This window comes from Notamacropus eugenii, chromosome 6, assembly GCF_028372415.1.
Source record: "Notamacropus eugenii isolate mMacEug1 chromosome 6, mMacEug1.pri_v2, whole genome shotgun sequence".
In the NCBI taxonomy this organism is placed as follows: Eukaryota; Metazoa; Chordata; class Mammalia; order Diprotodontia; family Macropodidae; genus Notamacropus; species Notamacropus eugenii.
In genome coordinates, this window is record NC_092877.1 from 333,637,511 (window position 1) to 333,662,223 (window position 24,713).

The 24,713-nt window shown below is 35.8% G+C and overlaps 1 pseudogene; it reads left to right on the forward strand.

Moving 5' to 3' along the window:
• Positions 1-15,111: 15,111 nt before the first annotated feature.
• On the forward strand, positions 15,112-15,600 carry LOC140511688 (protein FAM136A pseudogene; annotated as a pseudogene).
• Positions 15,601-24,713: the final 9,113 nt, after the last annotated feature.

The following is a 24,713-nucleotide window of genomic DNA, read 5'->3' on the forward strand; positions in this document are numbered from 1 at the left end:
TACGTGATTTCTTTCCAGTTCAAGGAAAAGAAAAAGAGTTATATTTAGTTCAGCCTTTTTTGCTCTGTGCATAATTCAAGCATCATTTAAAAAATGAAAATGATATTTAAATTCAATTTATCCTGTAAAATGATGATAGAAATGAAGATAATGAAGACCATGAGGTTTTGTGAAAACTCGAACATAGTGTTGTAATGGACAAAACTTGTAGATTTCAATCAAATTAGGGCAATTGAAATTTCAGAGACATCAAATGGGTATAAAACCAAAAGTCACATTCTGCACCATGGAAAAGTGAAGAGTAGTCTCCACTAATAGTGGTTTGGAAATAATGTTTTTCAAGTTTGATGACTTACCCTATATAACAATTGGCTGAACACTCGCTTTTCTCTCTATGACAATGGATTCCATTTTATATTCCACGGAATCGTATTTTATGAGATTTTAAAAGAATGTCGTCAGACATTTTTTGCTGGAGTAGTTCATCTCTTCCTTCTCTGCAATCACTAGCCAAGACTCATTGCAGGAGATAATCAACATTTTAATTTTTTTTTAACATCTTAGTCTGTTGCATGAAATTGCTTGGCTCTTTCCAGCAATAGAGAGATCATATGGACCAGATTATGTTGTACTACAAATCAACACACTACAACAGAGTCCCAGATCTTTTATTTGAGAAGAATCCAGAACCGCTGAGTAAGGAATTGCCTCCTTATTAAACCAAAGTTCTACATCAGAATCATCCACACATTATTTACATTATTACACTAATCCCTCACTACCTATTAATTTGTCTTCCTACTTGCCTGCTAAAGAGTGGTTTTTGAGAAATTAGAAAACAGAAAAAAAACAGCGACATACTAGTTAATGGGTGTACCACTAAATGGAACAAATTTCTAAAGGAGAGTTAGAATTCCTAGAAGTCAGACTTTTCCTATGAAGTGCATAATGGAATTTATTTGCTATTGCTCCTGCCAAATATTGACTCATGTCTACCAATTATGCTTTTGTTTTATTGTCACTTAAATTACTTGACACTAAAAATCTTATACTTAGAACCAAAAAAAAAAAATGAACAGGCAGAGTTTGAGACCTAAGACCATGACATTAGAGCTGGACCTCTCTTTGTAGTCTACCTAGGCTTATGTCCTTATTTTTCATGTAAGAAGACTAAGTTACATATAAATTACATAGCATAATCAAGACTACATACTTTGGAAATACTTGAGCTAGGATTTGAACCGGAGTTCTGTCATGAAATATCCTGTGATATTTCCATTGTGCAGGTATGCTGGGTACAGCTCTAAACTGCTCCCAAGAGCCTATTGTTAAATTTTCAATGGGGTATTCACCTCTCAGGAAATAGTCAACACTACAAACAATGTGATTTAATACCTTGTTGATATTGCCACTGGGAAAAATTCCTATGATATGTCAACAGGGATATATTTTTTTACCTTGTTCTGTTAAAAAGATTAAATCATTGGACCTAGTTTAAGGTATTAGGGGGATACAAGCTCAATGAGGCAACAGTGATATTGCAATGAAAAAAAAAATCTCATCATTTGTCATCATGACAAATACCTAGAGTCCAGGTGTTTATATTTATTTATGATTTTCTTATGATTGTATCTGGTCTCTGTAAGGAGTACAATCTCCCTAAGAAGTTCTTTAATCACTCAAAGGTTTGCTGTAACAATATACAGAAGAAGTAAAGGCATAAAAGGAGGAAGGGAATCTCATTGAATTGCTTCATCAGTACATATAGGCTGGACAGGCAACACAGATATTGCATGAACTGAAATCAGAATAGTATTGATAGAAGAGAGAAGGATGGAATAATTCAGAAAAACTGTACAGTGAGTTCAACAGCAACAAAAACAATAACAAAACTATTGTATACACAGATATCATGCTCTTGATGCCAGGTGGCTATGAGTCATCCAACATCACAAACTTATTTCTGTACTATGATGAAACTGTGAGTGCATGGACGTGGGTTATCTCTCTAATATTGAAATCACAACCTATTAACAGTTGGCCATACCCTGTTACTCTTGTCTATGTCCCCTGTCCTTCCATAAATATCCTATGGGCAATCTCCTTAATGATGTTAGGGACTTCAACTAGAACTCCTAACATCTGAGTATATCAATGAAAGGAAGAGGTTTTCTGATCCTTTAATCCTCTCTTTTTGGTGATTTATCTCTTGTATGGCATGTTTTGGTCCCTTTATCCCCAATATTTAAAGACAAAAAAAGGTCATTCAAAGGTTGGTGGATACATATATGACAGGAATAAATAGACATCATTATATTAGCAATAAAGTTCTACATGTAAGAAATGGCATAGCATTTCTTTAAGAGATTTCATGAGTCATGAATGAAGAGTGTGTGTGGAAGGGGGGAGGGGGACAAGTAATCTTCAAGACACAGTCTGATGTTTCTAGAGGGAGCTAGCAATGGAGAAACGTCATAGAAATTATTAAACCACAAGACTTAACCCATTCCATCTGAGGAGTGGGGAAGAAATTGGGACTAATATATACATATCATAGTGGCAAGGTATTATATGACTTCATGTGAATTAATACCTCTTTTCTTTATCTACTTTGAGAAATTTCAACCTAACACAGATTCTAAACTGTCACCAAATGATCCAGTTCTTCAGTACCTATATCCCACTTGTTGGCAATATTTAGTTTGGTTTACGAGTAGTTGCAAATTCTCTACAGAGTTGAAACACTTGATTGAATGTCTGACATTAAGGTTGCTTTAGGATTTGAAGCATCATCAGGGGTGGTCCATTTTTCCAAATATCTTCTTGAAAAAAAAAGACTCATTGTTTTTCTTTCCCATGTACTTTGCTCCTCATGCTCTAAAATTTTCATTATCTCAAAATCTTGAAAAATATGTAAGACCTGGTGATTAAAGTTTCTCTCTGGCAATTTTATAGCATTTTACTAAATATTTTGAGAATTGAACCTAATATGCAAGTCACTTCCCTAGTAAGAAAAATGCAAACATGCTTTACCAATTTTTCTTATCACGTCTGTCTTCAATGTTTATCATGCTACTGCATGTCTCCTTCATGTTAATGGCTACATTGTTTAAGAGTAACCTTGGCTATGTCACTTAATAACAACTTTGACATTTTTGTCAGCAAGGTGAGTATAATGACTTTAACAAATTCAAATTAATGTAATTATTGTTAATGAATCTAATCAACATCTTCAGTTAGAGACAAAAATCAAGAATTTTAATATTTGAGAGTAAAACTAATCCAAGTTCTCTTCTGGGTCACCTCTTTGGCAAATTGTTATCTAAAAGATTTTTGCAAATTAAAGTAATGTAAAGATTTTGTTCTGTGTTATCATACTTTCTCGCAAAGTCCTTAGCCTCCATCTGTGCCATTCTAGTTTGGAAAGAACTATTTTCTTCAGTGAGCTTTTGAGTCTCCTTTTCCATTTGGCTAATTCTGCTTTTGAAAGCATTCTTCTCCTCATTGGCTTTTTGAACCTCTTTTGCCAATTGAGTTAGGCTAGTTTTCAAGGTGTTAATTTCTTCAACATTGTTTTGGTTCTCCTTTAGCAGGGAGCTGATCTGCTTTTCATGCTTTTCTTTCATCTCTCTCATTTCTCTTCCCAGTTTTTCCTCCACCTCTCTAACTTGATTTTCAAAATTCCTTTTGAGCTCTTCCATGGCCTGAGCCCACTGGGTGGGCTGGGACACAGAAGCCTTGATTTCTGTGTCTTTGCCTGATGGTAAGCATTGTTCTTCTTCATCAGAAAGGAAGGGTGGAAATGTCTGTTCTCCAAGAAAGTAGCCTTCAATAGTCTTATTTCTTTTCCCTTTTCTGGGCATTTTCCAGCCAGTGACTTGACCTCTGAATATTCTCCTCACACCCACCTCGCCTCCTGGTCCTCCCAGCCAGTGTTTGGGGTCTGAGATTCAAATGCTGCTTCCAGCCTTAGGGCTTTTGGCGGGGACAGGGCTGCTATTCAGTGTGAGAATTAAGTTCAGGTGGTCAGGTCAGGGGCAGGGCCGCCTCTCAGGCTCACTTCCCTCAGGGGGTTTATGCACAGACCTCCCACAATGGATCCAGGCTCCCGCCTGCTTGGGGAGCCCTGGTCTGCAGCCGCCTCTCAGCTTCTACCTCCTGAGGGGGCCCGAATCATGGGGGTACCCCACTCCCCTCTCAACCCACCAAAGAGACTCTCTCACCGACCCCCCCCCCCCCGTCACCTGTGGGTGGAGGGACTTGTGCGGCTGCTGGAGATCCCGTCCCTGAAGCCTGCTCGGGTCTGTTTCTCTTGGTGCCGTGGCCGCAGCAGGTCTGGGCTGGGCTGGGCTCCGAGTCCGCAGCGCGACGGACCTTTTGCGAGAGGTTTGCAGGTCCCTCCGGAACAGAAATCTCCCTCGCTCCAATATTCCATGGCCTCTGGGTGCAGAATTCACCATGAGTTACTCCCCTGTAGCCGTTCTGTGGGTTGTGGGTTCAGAGCTATGTGTATGTGCGTCTTTCTACTCCGCCATCTTGGCTCCGCCCCTAATGTAAAGATTTTGAAAACTTGTGTACGATTTGGGTAGAAATATTGAAACATTCTTCATTTGGAGTATAGAAACAAATTCGTGTTTGGGTCTCTTTCTGCATTTAACAGTTCATGTCATATGGGAAGGGAATCATTTAAAGTGAAAGTAGGAGATTATATCTCCAAAGAAGCAGATAATTTAGAACACACATGCAGGCTTATGACTAAATATAGTGCTGTAAAATATACTTCACAGTTTACACTTATTTTTATTTCATCCTGTCCGAATTCCCACAGGAAAACAGCATGTCTGAGCTTGGGTCTCAGTCCTCATGTAAAGAATCCTCTTCGGCAATTAAAACTGAGAAAAGTGACTAAATCCTAGGGTGTAAATTTGTTTATGAAGATTTAACTTAATTATTCTTATTTAAAACTGTCTGTTGACAGGAACATTTAAATGTGAGAGTAAGCTGGATTGCCTTTGGGAAATTTTGAAACTCCTGTAATGACCCCAAACTTCCTTCTTCTCTTTGAAAAAAAGATCTTTATTACTGATAATGGTACTCTACTGGCATTCTTATACAGGTACAATTCATGAACAGCATAGTTCATGAAAAGAAAAATTAAAGCAGATATAATTCTGAGGATTGCAGTTATGTATTGAGTGTGAGCAAACTGGCATACACGAAGAAAACAACTATAAAGAAAAATTGGGGTAAAGGATGTTATCAAAGAAATCCATGGCTAAAAAAAATATAGGCAGGTCATGTGACAAGATTGAAGAATAATCAATACATAGCTTTCCTGTTCTACTGTTAACTTTGTGATATTCAGAAAAGAAACAATCCATCACAGCACCTTAGGGGATACTTCCTGTCAAGAATTTATGGGAAGATATAGACAAGAATATCACAGGATTAGCAGGCACGGTGTTGTTATGATTTTCATCTTTGTAATAAATTTCATTTGATAAATCAATCAACCAACAAACATTTATTAAATGACTACTATGTGCAAGACAGTGTGCTAAGTGCTGGAGATACAAAAAGAATCAAAAGACAGTTCCTATTGTCAAGGAGGCTTATAATCAAATGGGGGAAATAATATATGAATAAATAGAAAACAAGATCTATACAAGATAAATAAGAAATAATTGCCTGAAGGAAAGCACTAAAATTAAAATAGATTGGGAAGGCTTCCTGTAGAATATAAAATTTTAGCTGGAACTCAAAAGAAACCAAAGAGGTCATGAGAAAATGGGTCTGTTTGGACAATAGAATATCAGATCAACACAAAAATGTTTTGAAAACTATGAAATGTAATTTAAAGGAAATGTTTTTTCTCCACTTATTTCTGAGGGGGAAAAATTGAAAGGAAATGCGCACACATACACACACACACACACACACACGCACACACACTATACAAGGATAGCTTTTCATTTCCTCATTTATTATTGAAAAATTCTGGTTTCCAGGCATGATGCAAAATATTTTTCAGAGCGATGAGCCAATATTATGAACATGACCAACAAGGCATTTTATTTCTCTGGCTGAAGTACATATCCATTTATCAAAGATAAGAGGATCAAGGAGAGATGCTCACGGATCTCAGAGAAACAAAAAGAGCAGGTTCATCAAACAATAGATTTTATGATTATTACAATCCATTGTCTCCCTTTTTCTCAATCCTCAATAAACACTTTCAAAGCATCATTGGTAATGACACTGATATGTCTGAAAACATTTAGAAAGAAGGACACTGTCCATCTTTCATTTTCCAAGAAGGATTATGGTGGCTGATCTAAGAGCATATTTTTCAGTCTGGTTATTCAGGGACACTGTGGCAGATAATCATACTTAGTTTTGAAATACAGAGACTGTGGTTCTCTTTTCACATAGGTTGTTTTGTTCATTGTTTTAATACTTCAATGCAGTATTTTAATAAAGAAAACATAAAAAGAACATAGACTTGGAGTAAAAAAATTGATTCATTTGGAATATTACCCATTTTTAATCTGTTACCCTAACACGGCATTTAAAAATCTATAATTCTCATTTTACTCATGTAATAAAAAGGTCTCTAATGGAAGGAAGAAAAGACATAGAAATATATAAAATTTTTAGAGGAATGTTATTTATGACAGCAAAAAAGTAAGAAACTATGTATGGGTTACCTGCATATGTTCCTTCCATTGGGAACTGTCTTTCAGTTATATGCCATGTCCCTACAACCAGGTAATGAGCTCCTGGAGGACAGTGATGGTGGGATCAACCTCTTTGTGTCTGCAAGTAGTGAGGTGAAACAAAGTAGCTTAGACATAAAATACTGTTAACAAATGTTTTTTCTTTGTGCTGATGAAGACATGATTCCCTGGATGGGTCAATCTATTGGGTAACTGCAAGATGGAGGAATTATGTCTAAGCAGTCATTTTGTTGGGGAAAAACAGACACCCAGGAATTTTAGGGGAATGACAATTTCATGAGTCAAAACGTGAGCTAGTAGCTTTTAAGCTGAATGTGACTATACTAATGGTCTCTATGATAGTTATACTGTGGTTTCAGGCCATACTGAGAGAATCAGACTAAATTTAAGAGAAGAAATGTCATGGTCCCATGGTGCTCTACTGTGATCAGACTGATTTTGATATAATTTGTGTGGTTCTAGGCACTACATTTATGGAAACCTATGTAGAAACTAAAGACAATTCATAGGACGGTAGCCAGGGAGGTGAATGTCCTTTAGATTGTGGCATCATAATATTTTAAAGAGGCTGGGGATACAAATACTGAAGATTTCAATTAAAATCAGTTCAATTTGATTCAATACAACAATTAACAATAGCTAGCTTTTATGTAGTTCTTACTATGGGCTGAGTGTTTTATAATTATTATCATTTCATTTGGTCTCATGAGATAGGTACTTTTTTTATTTCCATTTTACAAATGAGGAAATTTGGGCAAATTAGATTAAGTGACTTGGCTAGGGTCATACAGCTAGTAAGTTTTTGAGGATGAAGTTGAACTCGTGTCTTCCCAAATTCAGACCTAGAAGTCTATCCACTACACCACCTGGTCACTAGAACAAGCATTTATTAAACACTACATGTCAGAGAACGTGCTAATTTTGGGGAACAGAAAAACACAAATAAACATATCTCAATAAGTTCATATCACCTTGGGTGTTGGGGTGGGGTTGAAAGAGAAGACAATTTGGAACATGATAGCTATCTTCAATTATTTGAGGAGCTAGTATGTAAAGTCAAATTAGACTTTGTTTCACTCTCAAAGACAAAACTGTGAGTAAAAATAGAAAATTATAGACTTTAATTTAGTTCTGATGTAATGAAAACCTTTCTAGGTATTAAAGCTATAGCAAAGTGGAATGGGTTTCTTTCAGAAAGTAGTGTGTCCCCCTCGCCCTTACCAGAAATCTTTGGTGAAAGACTTAACCTTTACAACCTTCAGTTTCTTCTCCTATAAAATCAGTCCTTTTTAGGTCTTTTCCAGATCTAGATCTCATTATTTATCAATATTTGTAAAGATTACTATCTCCTTACTCCTTTATTCCTACTTAATTATAGTAATTTTAGCCTACTGGAAAGTCTAATTCCAAACTCATAACTTCTAGGAATGGTTGATCTTTTAGCCTTTTTTTGGGGGGTGGGGTATACTACTACTACTACTGCTACTACTACTACTACTACTACTACTACTACTACTACTACTACTACTACTACTACTACTACTACTACTATTGCTGCTGCTGCTGCTGCTGCCACTGCCGCTACTATGACTATTACTACTACTGCTACTATTATTACTACATCTACCAGCTAACACTGATAAAGAGGTTTTATATCAAGGCTGCTAGATAGTGTAGTGAACAGAGTGCTGGGTCCTATCCCATAATGACTCCCTTTCAGATTTAATTATCTACATATAAAATTCCTTACGCATCATTTTTAACTTATTACTAATTTTAATGTTTAAATGTTGTCAAGGAATATTCCAGGACCTTTCAGTTGATACACTACAGAAAAAAATTGGAAATAATTTGTTTAGTAGAAATTATAGAGCATATCTTACATAGTAAGTATAGCAGGTATAACATAAATCTTAAAAAAAAAAATTAATTAAATGTAGGCACTAACTCCCTCAATTGAAGATCATGAATCCAAAAAAGGGCAATGTACTGTACTACAACTGAGAGGTCTGGGACATATAGGTAACATGTTTTATGATATAGAGTAAATTATTAATTTATCTAGCTCTCAATTTCATCATTTTTAAGATAAAAGAGTTTAATAAATATTTTCTAAGGCCCCATGCAGTTGTAAAATAATGTGACTGATAGTCTCCTCAGTGAGATTAGTATACGAAACATTAAAGTACCATTTAACTAAAATATTTCAAATAATATGCATTTCATTAATTTCCTTGGCATAAGCTAAAAAAAGAAGAACCTCTGTTGACTGATTTATATCAGGAATGTTATAACATTTCACATATTTAAAAAATGTTTAATATGTAATATACCTTCTTTTAATGATCACTTGTTTTTGTTTGTTTGTTTTTTTAAGTGATTTAGCATTTTTTTCCAAAGATTTTGATGCATGTTCTTTAAGATATGATGATATCACACTTATATTTCATTTCAGGGGTACCTTTTATGATCAGTTCACCTTTAAAAGTATGTAGCCTAGATTATCATCAATACTTGTCAAATAGGATTTTAGGCAGTTGGGGTTCCAGGTTATTGATTCAAGCTTAGTTTTCTTTCTTTGAAAAATTCCTTAACCTTTTGTGATACATGGAATGATACAAGTTTGAGTTGTCATGATTCGTTTCTGTTGAGGAATCGGTATCATCCCAGAATGATTACACTTCTATGTTAATCAATATATTCTTTAGCATTCACCATTCACTCAATAGGAGCAAAAATGAAAAAAAAAAGGTCTCTGAAGCATTTTTGTAGGTGGATGGTTTAGAATCTGTTGAAGATATTAAGATTTTGCCTCACATAGATTTCTTCTGACAATAGATTTGATAGATCCACAAATGAAAAAGTGAGATAATCAGTAAAATTGCCCTTCCCCCCAATCTTTAGTGATTATTTTCTTGCCAATGACAAGCTTGGATTTTCCCTATCACAGTAACAACTAACGTCTGTTTTTATTCTGGTTGCTGTTAATGTTATTTATTTGCTTTATTTAAACTTACATTTTTGATAATTATCCCATCTTTAAGAAGCTTATGGGACACTGTAGAGGAATTAAAAATGGTACCCACCATTGCTAGACTCCTCTCAATGTCTTTGTTAGGTTGCTCAGAATTAATTAAGCTATTATTTGACCATAATTTGTTGGTTCCTAGCACAGTATTTTGTGATCATTAAGACTATGAACTTTCCTGTGCCTGATCCTATTTCATTGTGTAGCTGAATAATTTCAATGTTTGACTTCCCCGTACTAACAGCCAGTGCAATATCTCTGAGTCATTGAAATATGTATTTCAAGTTCTATAGTGATGCTTGTTTCTTTTTTTAAAGACCATGGGATTGAAATCACTACAGAAGAAAGCAATGAAATATGTTCATAGCACTAAATCAAGCACTTATTTGATAAGAGAAAAAATAAAGATCAGAGATTCTGAGTCAGTAGAAACATACACAGATGACCACATCAATCAAAAAATGATATCATATCACAATCATTGTTTATCCCAAATATTTCACACAACACTAAAATTATCATTAAATAAGATTTGCAGTTCCACTCAGATGGAAAAGAAGCTATTTTTGTTTTTAATTATATGGAGAAAATAAACACATCAAATCAAACAAAGCCGAAAAAATATATCTGTTTCAAGTAACGCTGAAAAATAAATATGCAGACTAATTTTTAAGGAGTTCATTTTGTTTTGTTTTCATTTTTTTCTTTTTTTCTTCTAGAATATATACTAAAAAGGTGTAAAATCTTCTAAAGGATTATAAGAGAAATAGTAATCATAGTTAAATTTTAGTTTAGATACCAGTAGAGATCAAACTACTGGAAATATTTTACTGATGTGGTCTCCATTTTGGGCAAATTCCCTTTGCCCATATAGCAAATACTTTATATTAACTAAGATCTAAGGTCAGAAAATCAACAAGGTATGACTGAGTATCATTTTTATACAGAAATGTAACCCCCACACTGACACTGCTCATCCTTAGGTCAGTGATTCTCAGAGCTACAAGCTTCTATCCTGCTAGAACTTGACAAGGATTTGTGCTATACTGATAAAATGTTTTGGAACTTTCATTTTAACCTAGCTTCAAGAATGATCTCTGCTATTACTTCTTAATATTAACTGCTTTGTATCCATGGAAACAGGTTTTGTACTGCATCCAGGTTTCATATACATTTTTACCTCTGTTTTAGACTTGTAGTAATGATGACTTTTACTTGCTATAACCTAATTTAGCAAAATACTAGTAATACTACTAGCATTTACACATTGCTTAGATTTCACAGAGCACATTCAAATGCACTGTGCCCTTTGGTATTCTTAGAAAAATTCCAAAACACATGGTAAATATTATTATCCCTATTTTATAGATGGGGAAACTGAGTCAGAGGATTAAATAATTTTCTCAACTGTTTTATTGTTTGCAAGTAACATAGTGAGGACAAGAACAACCTAGGTTTTTGGTCCCTTGTCTAATGACTTTCCATTAGAACTTCAGCATCATTACTCCTTAAATGAGGAAACATCAAGAGGGTAGATAACTTGTCCAAAGTCACAAAGGTAGTAAGTAGTAAAAAGGAGCCAAAAGCCTGGGTCCTCTGAATTCAGCTTCTAGAGATAATGAAGTGAGGTAAAGATAAATAGCCTTCCTGACACTACTTCTACTACTTTATACTGTAAGTACAAAGAAATTACTTATCTGTGAGCCTCTATTTCCTCATTTGTAAAATAGAGATTATTAATAATACTCTGCCTTACAGACAAAGGTTCAAGGTGATAACAGGTTAATTTATAGAAAATTTCTAATGTTAAGGGAAAGAAAATATATCTTCTTTTGAAAATATATTAAGAACTGATATTTTAATTGGAGGAAAATAGAATTTCCTCTTGATTTATACTTATTGTACTTCATTATGATAATTATTTTGTATATTTCTCATATTTATTTAAGAATCAGTGTATTGTGTTTCCTTGGGTGAAGTAAGTTTCATGAGGGCAGGATCTGTCTCACTTTAGTAATTTATGTGAAGTGGCTTCTACAGGGGCTTCTACAGCTATTGACGTATAGAGACTGCTTAAATCTTTGGTCATCAGCAATACCATGACTAGGTTTATATCCCAAAAAAAAATTTTAAAAAAGGGAAAAGATCTATAAGCACAAAAATTAACTGCTACTTTCTGGTGGTGAAGAATTGGAAATTGAGGGGATGCCCATCTCTGAGGAACTGTTGAAGAGGTCATAGTATATGATTGTGATGTAATATTATTGTACTGTAAGAAATGTTGAGCAGGATGCTCTCAGAAAAACCTAGAAACACTTATATGAACTGATGCAAAGTGAAATAAGTAGGACCAGGAGAACATTATATACAGTAACAGCAATATTATAAGATGATCAATTGTGAATGACTTGGCAAGTCTCAGCGATACAATGATCCAAAACAATTCTGAAGGACTTAGGGTGAAATGGGGGTGAGGGGTTTGGAAAGGGAGGTGAGCGTGTAAGATGTATCTTATACACAGAAAGACTACGGGAAGGATCTAAGAGTGGTCAATTTGTCTGGGGTGTCTGGGAGGTAACAGAGAAGGACCTGGAATAGCCAGGTGTTCCAGGTGAATGCCAGGGACCTGGACCAGGTGGAAGATGTAATCAAGGAGTAGCTGTCCAGGGTGGGGCCAAGTGCAGACAATGAGGCCACAAGGAAAGGATTATTAACTGAGAAGACCCAGGTGCCCCAGGGATCTCCAGGGACCTGGGCCACGTGAGAAAGACTAGAGGCTTTTCCTCTTCATGGTCACAAATACACTCAGATTCAATCTTGCCAGCTTGTTGATACAAGAGTTACAAATGCTCAGATTCCTTAATAGTCTGGCCAATGCTTAGATTCAATCTGCACCTTTTGTCAATAGAAGGGTAACAAAGGGGTGGATTGTTAAAATCTCACCCACCCTGACCTTGTCTTTGGCTGAAAGAAGCCTTGGGTTTAATTCATTTCAGGTAGGACCTGGGTTGTTTGCCCTTGAATTTCAGGATCCCATCCCCTCTAGACCTCAATACGTGTACATTCTAATCACATTTTTTTTTTTACCAATCCTGGTACTTCTGAAGTTCCAAACATGTTTCTTGAGGCTAAATACTGTACTCTTTTATATTTTTGGCTGTTTTCATACTTTGAATATAGTAGGTATAAAATAAATCCCTACTAAATATGCTTGTAGAGAGGATAGAGAAGTATGGGTACAGTAATATTAAAGTTCCTTGGTTACATAACTGGATAAATGACTTTAGAAAGAGTATTGATAAATGTATCATCTCAATCACATCACAGAGTCTTTGCTTGACCCCTGTCTTTTTCATCATTTTATACATGACTTTGATAAAGACAAATAAAGCATTGATATTAAATTGAATATCTGACAATCTAACATAGCAGGTGACAGAATTGGGATTCAAAAAGAGGCTGACAATAAAGGTGCAACATAGTTAAAATCATGAGTCTTGCTAAGTATAAATAATTTCTTATGTAAGCCTAGATTAAATGCCTTCAACCCAAGAGACTTAGGAGACTCTTCCATGAAGAGGTCCCAGTTTTGAATTCAAATGGACCAGGTGTGGTCTTGGGTGATCCTATACCCATAAAAAGTAGCAAGGCTCTTGTCTATCATTATCAGACACATCATGTCCCCATCGTGGAATCTTGGGGAAAATCTTCATTTACCCCCAAAATAAATTAATAGGGTCTCTTCTAAAAAGAATCACATGAGTTACAAAATAGCCACATATTTTCTCTACCATAGGAGAAAGGTTTAAAATACAAAAAACAATCAGTAAGTGTATAATGTTAAATGATTTAGTGTGATATTATATCTATTTCAAATTCAACCTAATCAAAACTGAGCTTATCATGTTTCTACCCAAAGCTTCCACTGTCCGAAACTTTTCTATTAATGTTCAGGGCACCACCATCCTCCCAGTTATCCATTCTTGCAACTGTCATTCTCCACAACTTTCTCTCTATCTCTGTCTCTGTCTATCTCTCTGTCTCTGTCTCTCTCTGTCTCTGCCTCTCTCCCTCTCCATATCCAATTAGTTTCCAAGTCTTGTTTTTTTTTTTTTTTTTCCTTGCCTCCTATCATCTCTTGCCTCATATCATCATATCTTCTTTCCTGGGACATTGCTAAAACTTAGATGCAAGTCTGAATCATTTTCTGCCTAGAATATTTCAATTATGAGGTTCGTGTCTTTTTTAAATCTTTCACTTTCCCAGTTCAACCACCTCCTTCCCTTCTCCCATTCAATAAACTCCAATAACTCCTAATAACACAGAGCATCAAATGCACAATCTTCTGCTTGGCTTTTAAATTTCTTTATAACATGACCCCTTCCTACCTTTCCATCGTTCTCATATCTGACTTTCCTCCGTGAACTCAACCATCCAGTGAAATTGGCATGGCTGTTCCTCATATAATAAACTCCATCTCCTGACTTTCCATTTTTACTGATTATTCTCATACCTGGAATTCTCTACTGCTTCAAATTTGTACTTTGGTTTCCTTCAGTTCTTTAAGGTCTCAGTGAAAATATCCAAACCCAAGATTAGGTTTGCTGTAACTCACTGCATTAATTTTGTTACTACTGAGTTTTACTTTTGATCTTGGACTTGATCAATTTATCACTTATACAGAAAATATAAAAGTGAATTCCATTTGTGGACAAATATCCTAATTAGAAAGAAATGTTTTCTCTATAGTTTATCATAATTCTTCTTCTTTACATAGTATAATTTAATGGTTTTCTGTTTAGTCATAGGTTAACAGATCAAAAAGTTAAATATGTCCTCTCTCTTTCTTTGGTAAAAATTAGAAAAATCCTTTGCACTCTTCTGCTTAACCAGTCTGAAATATTGGGAGCTTCTTACAAGGCCATTCTTAGAATAATTATTAATACTTGGAGAGGGCTGACTACCTACCCTAAGATAATACCTGTCTTTCAAGGTCACTGGATCAGTGTTATTTTTAAGGTAATTATTAAAAAGAACTGCTCATTATACTCACCTCCTTTCCTGAGATAATAGCCACATGTATTTTTGTAACTTCTGAGGTTATAAAATGTGGTCTAAGGTTGAGTTTTCTGAAAGTTCTGTATGTAGTTGAAAAAATATTCTGCACAATCTTAGCATTTTGCCAGTTAGCATTCACAGATCTTCAAAGCCATTCATAAAGTAGGACTTCATTGGTAAGTGAATAATATAAAAAGTTTTTCTTCATATAAGGAAGAATAACTCAGTCTCAAATAACATTCTGGCAAAGATTTGCTCTACTGGGGGGTAAGGTCACTCTTGGGGCTCCACATGGATGCCAAGCTCGAGGGCTCAGGCCAAGTAGGGCAGGGTGCAGGGACAGTTATATGATTGTATGCCATGGCAGAGTTGCAGCAACCGTGGGTGAAGGAGGTGATGGACACCATGTTGAAAGGGCTGGAGCAAGAGAATATTCACAAGATGCAGGGTACCATGTTACGGTGCAGTGCCAGCTGATGTGAAGATACCCAGGCTTCCATGAAACAGGTTCATTGGTGCTTTGAACACTGCCATGCTCCCTTGTCCCAGGCAGAGACTCTTGTGACCAGTAAACTGGAGAAATTCCTGGATCACTTGGTTCGATGCACCATGCATTGCAATGACAAAGACAAAGATTTGATGGATGCTGGAAGCAAAGAACAGCTGGTGAAGCAGCAGCTAAAATCCTGTGTGATAAAATGTGTTGATGACCACATGTACCGCAGCCCCACCATGACCAAGAAGATGAAGGATTCCCTGGAATGTATCACAAAATAGAGTCATTGTCAGTAATCACCTGGGGTGGGAGAATGGGTCTACTTTTAAAAATGCATGGACATTTTTATTTTTCAGTGAAAAAATAAGGATGAAGAAGTTGATACTGGTAGCAGGTTTAAGAAAACCTTTGTGGGAATTTCATATATACCTCTGAACTCTTTTGGTTCCAGTATAAATTTTAGCCCATAGGTGAAAAAATGAAAGAAACTGATGCTTAGATCTGGACTGGAAGTAGCATGGAGATCTAATAGTACCCAGTGAAGATGACTCCTGTTCTATCTGTTGGAATCTTTAATGACTGTCAACTGGTTCAGAGGTATTCTATTCCTAGCAGCTGAAACAACCCTTTTTTGTTTATAGATATTAGCAGTTCTCCTCCCCAACCTACCTCCCATCTGGTATGAATCTCCGAGGTAGCCATCCACTTTTGTTTGGTGCCAACTTCACATCCACCTGATTGAACCATTTCCTATAGACCAGAAAGCAGCAGCCACGAGTTCACTACTGATTGGAAAAGAGAACCACAGCTGTGCTTTTCTCCCCAGTATAAGAACTGGCAATCTGGGGAAAGAGGATTAATTGGATTAATCACTGAGCAGCTTCCAGGGGATCTTTCCTTTGGTGAAGACAGCTCACAAGCAACTTTCAGCTGGGACACCAAGAAAGAGCATAAATGGGAAATTTCCCACCAGACGTGAAGTTTGGGTTCGTTCACATTGGCTTTTCTGGGGCTGCTGCTCAGATTGCTTTTTCTTGCCCTTCTGGAAGGTGTCCCAGATGAAACACCAGTTAAAGCGTTTTTTGAGACTAACATGAAATGGTTTTGAGTTAAGTCCAAAGAAAGCCTCTCTTTGCTTGCAGCACAGTCTTAAGCCTCGTGCTTAATGGAATGGTGAATGACTGTTTGGGGGAAAAGTTAGTTTTCCCCAAAGTAGAAAAAGATGTGATACTGGACCCTGACTCTGCTCCTTTGGCTTCTTCCATAGAAACAACTTGTTGAGAGGACCCTTTTACAACAGGAAAGGGTGAGAAGAAAACACACTTCTAAGCAGATTGCAATGGGGAGCTTTTTTCTACTTCAGAATACAGGAGGCAACTAGCTCCAGTTACTCAGTTATCACTGTCAGTTAAAACTTTGAACAACATATTAGTACCAGGTATTGTGTTGGAACCGAAGTTGTCTTTATATCACCTTCTTACTGAATGCAATTAACATAGCCTTCTCGTTCAGCATTTCAAGGCTATGTAGTATTTTCCTAGTGGTTTGATGAAAAAATAAATAGATTGATTTTTTTTTTACTTCAAAAATAAAAAAAAAAGTATTTACTCTACTGAAAAGAACAGCTGAAAAACTGCAGTCCATGGTTCTTTCACAATCAAGACTGCTGCTCATACATGAAGACTCAAGGAATATGAGATACATTTATATTCCAGCACCATCAGCCAGGGAATTGACAAGGTATGTTGCATTTTTCAATTAATACTACTCAGATATGCACTGACATTTTATCTTATTTTTGGGTGTGTCTTGTGATAGTAAACCTTATAGCCATCTACATAGAGACCATATGCTACTAAATGTTGGGGAATGATAGGAAAGATTGACCAAATTTCTGTTTTCTGAAATCCCATCAAAAACAGGCCACCATTCTGTGTAAATCATCCTTAATCTACAGTAAATCCTCCTTTGGAATCCTCTAAAGTTTTGATGACTTGTAGACCACTTGACATTACATAGTTACTAAGAGAAAAGACTGGCTATCTATCAATTATCTCACACTTTTGCTCTCTGACTAGACTTTTTTCCAGGTCATATATCTCCCTGACAACATCCTTTACATCCTTCTCCACTAAGTCCTATCCTTGTGCCTCATAGTGGCATGGAAGTGACTCTTTGTCCTTAAGCATAATACCATTAATGTGCAAATCCTGGCAAATTCTACTTTATTGTAAAAAAAATCTTTTTGAGAATACTTCTGGTGACAAATTGTCTGTTATATGAGAACCTCACTAGTAGGAGGTACGTGAATGAGCACTTGATGAGGAATATTATTTAGTCTTGTCAATTCATTAAAAAAAAGACATGCAAACATGCCTCTCATTTCTGTAAGGCCACCTTCTTCTTATGCAGTAAAAGTGGTCAAACACAGAAAACAAAAAGAGCAGAAGCTTCTAGGGCTTACATGGGTTTTAGATAATGAAAAAATCCATAACTTAGATGTTTACATTCTCAATGTAAGTTACTTTTTCCAGTGACCAATCTAATTGCATATCCTTAAATTACAATTGGCACAAACAAAAGCAGACAGTTTTTAAAATTCTATTTCCCATGAGATTGGGTCTGGGCACAGAGTGAACAAAGGTAACGCAAAGTGATTATTCTAATTAGGGCAAGAATCCTCTGAGCGGTGTGAGGTTTAAAAAACAGAGCTGCATTATGGATGGATCAACACCGAGTTGAACATGGTATGAATTTAACGTATTCCTCAGATTGGCCAACTTCCATGAAATAACTCGTAAGTTTATATGCACAACAGCCATTCAGGAATTGGAATACTTCATCAAGGATAATATTGGTAAATACTAAATTTTCCTGGGATGACAAACTGCCTAAATATTAAAAGTATAGCACAACTATAAAAAGGTGATTGTTGAATTCAATGCTTCAAGAATCTTCGATATTATTGCTATGATTATTGTTATAATTGTTCAGTTTATAAAGCTCTTCATGACCTTTTTGGGATTGTCTTGCCAAGGTACTAGAGTGGTTTACCATTTTCTTCTCAAGCTTATTTTACAAATGAAGAAACTGAGGCAAACTGGGTTAAGTGTCTTGCCCAGGGTCACATAGCTAGACATATCTGAGACCAAATTTGAACTTAGGCATAATACCATTATGTTGGGGAACGATAGTCCAGATCGGGGCTCCATCTACTGTTCCACCTTAGGTGCCCTAGCTGAATCTTATTAGATGATACTATGGTCGTGAACTCAGAACCAGTTAGGGCCTTCAAAGTCCTTTTTTATTCGTACTATAGCTGAGGAACTGAGTATCACAGAGCTGAAGTTCTCTGCCCAATGTCTCCTAGGTAATAAGTGGTAGGATTCAAAGCAAGGGCATATGAGCACAAATCAGAGGGAGAGAGGGAGAGAGGAAGGGAGAGAGGAAGAGAGGAAGGGAGAGAGGGAGAAAAGGAGAAAAGGAAAGAGGGAGAGAGGGAGGGAGGGAGAGAGAATGGGAGAGAGTGATTACTTTATGAATATTTTATGCATAGCATGTTGGCCAACTCAATGAGAAAATAAATTCCAATTCACATTTTGCTGCCTGTACATAAAGACTTTATAACAGGATAAGTCTGACAAGGTCTTTTTCTCTACTGACCTAATCTTTTCTATCTCAGAGTCACGCCAGGGACAACAGTCAGAGTAGGGGAAGGGAAAGCTAATCAATATCATGGTAAAAATATGTCACATCAATTATTTGCTGAATTTATCAAACAAACACATTGAAAATTGAAACAGCCTGCTGTATTAGTACTATGAAGTCAAATTTTTCATATATTTTAGATGGAGTTATCTAGTAATAGTTGCCGAGCAATGAGAAAAAATATTCATTTTAATTTCCTGATTTATATAATATTTGTCATCTTTTATAATATAGCTTTATAAACTCTGGTATCAAATTGTGAATTTTAACTTTTTTTTTTCTTTTTTCAGCAGGTGACAGTTTCTTTTGCTCACAGATTCACATTGAAGAGACTGTGAAGAATTCCATGGCAGGGCAATGTTTCCTCTTGTGAATCTTTAGAGAAACACGTCCCTTGCTGTGAAGTGTTGACTTAAACCCAGAATGCATTGCCCTGCATATCAGTGGATAGCCTGCTGTTCCAGGCTTTCTCACAAAAAATTATTCCAATTCTAGTAGTAACTCAAGGCTGAAGAGGTGATTCTGTGTTGTCACTTAAATTTTTATTATTTTATGAGAGGCTTATTAACCACATGTGAACAGTAAGGCCTTGCATAAGTATCCTGCAGGGATCAAAGGATAAAGTACTAGAAACTCTTACCTGCTTAACTTTGATTATTTAGCAGTCAATCAACGTGGGTTTGAGTGAGATTGTAACCATGGTCACATTATTTAAAAATCCATTTCCACAGTGGAAATTAAAATAACAGACAAGGTTTAAGTCATAAATCAATGACTTCTTATTGCCATTATGTAGTTGGGCACCTTAGGCATATGCAAAATGAGCATAAAATTGAGATTATTAGGTTAATTACGTTGGGAAAATGTTATTTTGAAAACAATGGCATAAAGCCTCATTGCAACCCTATGGGCTTTATTGGACAGTTTATGGTCATAACCAGTCAACTATTGTGTTTCCCAACTACCTTAATCCATCATGTCACTAAATTTTCTTTATTCCCTAGAGTTAGTAGAACTGTAATAAAGAAAGCTTTAGACAGCATCACTGGAACTGTTATGGACTCTGTAACTATAATAAGCTAAGTGACTAATCCACGGTCCCATAGATAGTAAGGAAGACAGTACAGTAGAGTAGACATAGTCCTGGATTTGAGGTCAAAATAGTTTGGTTCAAAGCCTGGCTGTGCCACGTCTAGTATGTCCTTGCCTAAGTCATTTGTTTTTGTAAATCTCAGTTTTATTATGTGTAAAACTAGAAAATTGGCTTATATGATGCCTTAGATTCAATTCCCATCATGGTTCACCATCCTGGCTGAGGTATAGCAGGCTCATTGAGTCTTTGACATGTGTATATGTACATACACACATACATACACATACATACATATATATACATACATATGCACACACACAAATATATATACACTCACACATATATAATATCTTAAACTTTTCCTTGAAGTTAGAATAATCCTGAATTAAATTAATGATTTTTGGTTCCTCTAAATTTACTTCTTAACAAATATTTGTTAAGTACCTACTATATACATTGCCCTGAGCTATGACAATGTTCCTCCTTATGTACAGCTTACAACCAAAAGAATATCAGATTTTCCTCAATGGCCCTTTAGCTTAACCTCTACTTGCAACAGAAAGCTTTCAGTAACAAAGGCAAGTGGTCATCTAGCCTTTGTTTGAGGACCTCTGATGACAAGGAAATCATTCTATTCAATTCTAGGTCCAGTTCATTGTCCACCCAGGTGTCTGTCCATAATAAATCTGTGTGCGGGAGGGTAAGGAGGCATATTACGGGGGTGGAAGAAGTGGTGGTGGAAATTCTTGAGAAACAGGTCAGATGAAGAATTCAGGTGACGATATGTAATTGGATGGATACGCCATAGAATCTGTTCTTCTACATCTCAGTTGTATACTTAAAAGACTATGATATGATTTTGACATACACAGTAGACATTTTGTAGGAGAATACTTCTGAAAGTGACATTTTGCCCCGATATGTCACATGTTCTTTTTATTATTTGCATCATGTAGTATACACTGAATATTATATTCCTTATTGTACTTTCAATAACTTGTGTGACTAAGAATGCTTTTGTTATATGTTGTGGAATATTACTTTTAAAGTTCAGCTATTCCTTTCTTAAACTTTCATCAATAACTAGACAATTAGTTGGCACAGTAGATAGAGTGCTGGGTCTGGAAGGAGGATGTGATTCTAAACTTGGCTTCAGAGACTTATTAACCATCTTGCTCAAGTAACTTCATTGCTTTCTGTCTCAATTTCTTCATGTGGACAATGTGTGATATAGCAGTACCTGCTTTTCATGGTGAGAATCAAGGGAGACTCTATCTGTAAAAGTGCTTACTTTGGTGTATGGTAGATGCTAAATAGATATTTGGTACATAATAGATGCTAAATAATTGCTTGCTCCTTCCTTCCCTTGTTGCAAATGTTAATAATTATTTTAATAACGATATAGGGATGGGAAAGTTAGGGTCTATAGGATCAATAATTATTGATGTTTTCTTTCTTTTTTTGTAATAATACTAATAACAATTTATTTGATTTGTTTCCCACCACCTGTTAATATATTTCCTCCTTCAAATATCTTGAAGAGCCGTCTCTAATTATTTCCTCAAAATTATTTCACCAGAAATATAGTCATCAGACTGAATAACTACCCTTGTCTTACAAATTTTGCCTTATTTGCTTTCTTTAGAGGTCTTCATACTTCCTTACATCATATATTAGTAAAGGTAATATTTCTACTATGTATATATCAAAATCATATGAAAGTCTTCTTCTACCCCCAAAATACACATGCACACACACACACACACACACACACACACGCATGTCTTTGGCTTAGGCCATGTATAATTCCATGGGTAATTGGTTATTTCATGCTGTGTTGCTTATGATAATAATCAAAAAAAATCTCCATGCAAACAATCATAGCTTATTACTAATATCTATTGTGTAGGATAAGAAAGGGAAGGAAGTCTAATAGATTTCCAAGGTGTTTGAAATTCAATCAGCATCAGTTAAGTTGGAACAGTGAATGGAGTGCTGGGACTGGAGCTAGGAAGACCTGAGTAAATTCAGTCTCAGAATAGGTAGCTGTGTCACCTCTGTTTTTTTCTCACCTCTACACTGAGTTGGAGAGGGAAATGGCAAACCACTCCAGTTTCTTTACCATGTAAACCCCAAATGGGGTAACAAAATCAGACATTACTGAAACAGAAGAAGAAAGTAATAAAATTTTACTTACCTTTTATGATATTTGAGACTAAAGATAGAAGTTGCTGTACATGATGGGTAGTAAATAACCTCACAAAAACTGGATTTAGACTATATTGCTGGAAAATTAGCACTTATCTTTAAATGATTTACCAATTTGCTTGTAGTCACTCTATTAACACACTAGAGAAATTTCTTTAAATACAAAATTAGAAGAAAAATTACAGAAAGATAGATATTCCATTCCTATGATCAAATAAATTATTTTTGATATATCACTTACCCATTCTGTTGGAAATGTAGGTCCCACCTAAAGTTGGAAAAATGCTTTTGCTCAAAGGAATTTGCTAAAGTCAATGTAATTTTAATTCCTCACAGGACTGCTAATATAATAACTGTATTTATGATTAATTATATTAAGAAATAATTATGCCATGACATTAGTGAAACATTAACATGAAGTTTTAATGTTTGAAATAAGCAAAATATCTATAGTTGCAGTATATTATTTTGCTTTTTTATTCGTTCATCTTTGCATAAGAATGATATTTTGTTATTTTTGGAAAGTTGAGGGGTTTTTAATGACAATTAGGACTCATATGGATTAGAAAGGTACTCTTCCCAAAATTTAGACTTCTTAAAATCAACAAAACATTGCTTTATAATAATATCATTATTCCATCGATTATAAGACATTGTAAAATTAAATTAAATTAAAAAGAATGTATTAACACCTACCATATCCAAGCACGTTGCTAAATGTTGGGGAAACAAAGAAGGGCAACAAAAGTTCTTTTTCCAAGAATTTCACATTATATTTGATGAATACAGAACATATACTGTGCATTTCAGTTGGAATAGATGGAAAATCCCAGAAATGCTATGGGTGCTACAGTGAGCCGATGATAAAACCCACAGGTCCTTCGCAAATATCATCAGGAAAGATGATATATCCCAGAAGATCTTTACATTCAAATGGCAGGTCAGATCACAGAGTTTCAGAATTTGAGACTAAGAATTGATTACAAAAGTCATGCAGTCTTTTGTTCCTTTGTAAACAAAGTAATGACCAATATAATATACCTGACAGTCTGTTTGAAGATCTCTAAATAGTGGAAAGCCATAACCTCTCAATACAAGTCATTCTATTTTTGAATAGTACTTATTATTAGAAGGCTCCCCTGTCCCCCCAACGTCAAGACTAATTTGACCTCTTTGAAAATTCCATCTACTATTCAGTTTGAATGAAACCAGAGAATTGAGGAGGAGTTCTAGCCACTGAATTAACCAAGGGAGATATCTGGTGTGGGGACGTTGGAGGATCTTGTGCGAAGGACAGGGTCACAGAATGCTAGTGATGTATTAGAAGACCAGAAATTGATGAGCTTACCATGTTATGAAAGACTTTACAAGTCAGAGAATTTTTGTTGGTTGTTTTTGGCTTTTGTTATTGTTGTTTGGGAAAATCTGGAGATGACAGAGAGACAATATAGTTGGTCAAATGGGCATGGACATGAACAGATTTGCTCTTTAGGAAGATCACTTCAACAACTAACTGGCAGACAGACTAAAGTAGGAAAGAATCAGTCATTTGACAGACATTTTTTGAGTGCCCAACATGTGCCAGGCACCAAGATGAGCACTGAAGATACAATGGACCGTCTTTGTTTCTAAGGAGTTTACTTACTCACTCCTCATTAGTGGAAGAGACAACAAACAAACAAGTATGTATAAAGAAAATATATGCAGAAAATATGAAATAATTAAAAGAGGAAATACATTAGAATTTAGAGGAAGTAAGAGAGGCTTCCTTAAAAAATGAGATTTTAGTTGGGACTTGAATAAATTCAGGAAGACAATAAGAAGATATAATGAGGGAGAGTATTCCAGGTTAGGGGAGAGTCAGAGAAATTGTCCAGAGTCCAGAGATAGAGCATCTCTTTTAAGAGCAGCAAGGAGGTCAGTGGTACTATCTCTATCTATCTATCTATCTATCTATCTATCTATCTATCTATCTATCTATCTATCTATCTATCTATCTAAAAGTATACAGGAGAGAGTAAGATGTAGGAAGACTGGAAAGTTTCATGTGTGTTTGTGAGGGCAGGTAATAAAGAGCTTTGAATGCTAAAAAGAGGATTTATATTTGATTCTGGAGGCAGTAGTGAGTCACTGAAATGTACTGAATATGAATGGATATGACATGGATGGACCTGCACTTCAGGAATATCACTTTGCCAGCTGAGTAGAGGATGGGTTAGATTGAGGAGAGATTTGAGGCAGGCAGAGACATCATTAGGCTATTGGAATAATTCAGACATGAAGTGTGATGGATTGCACCGAGATGGTGTAAGGCCAATCACAGCCTCGCATCTGAGGACTACTGCTGTGAATGATTTCAAGGATCGAATCACATAGTATAATGAA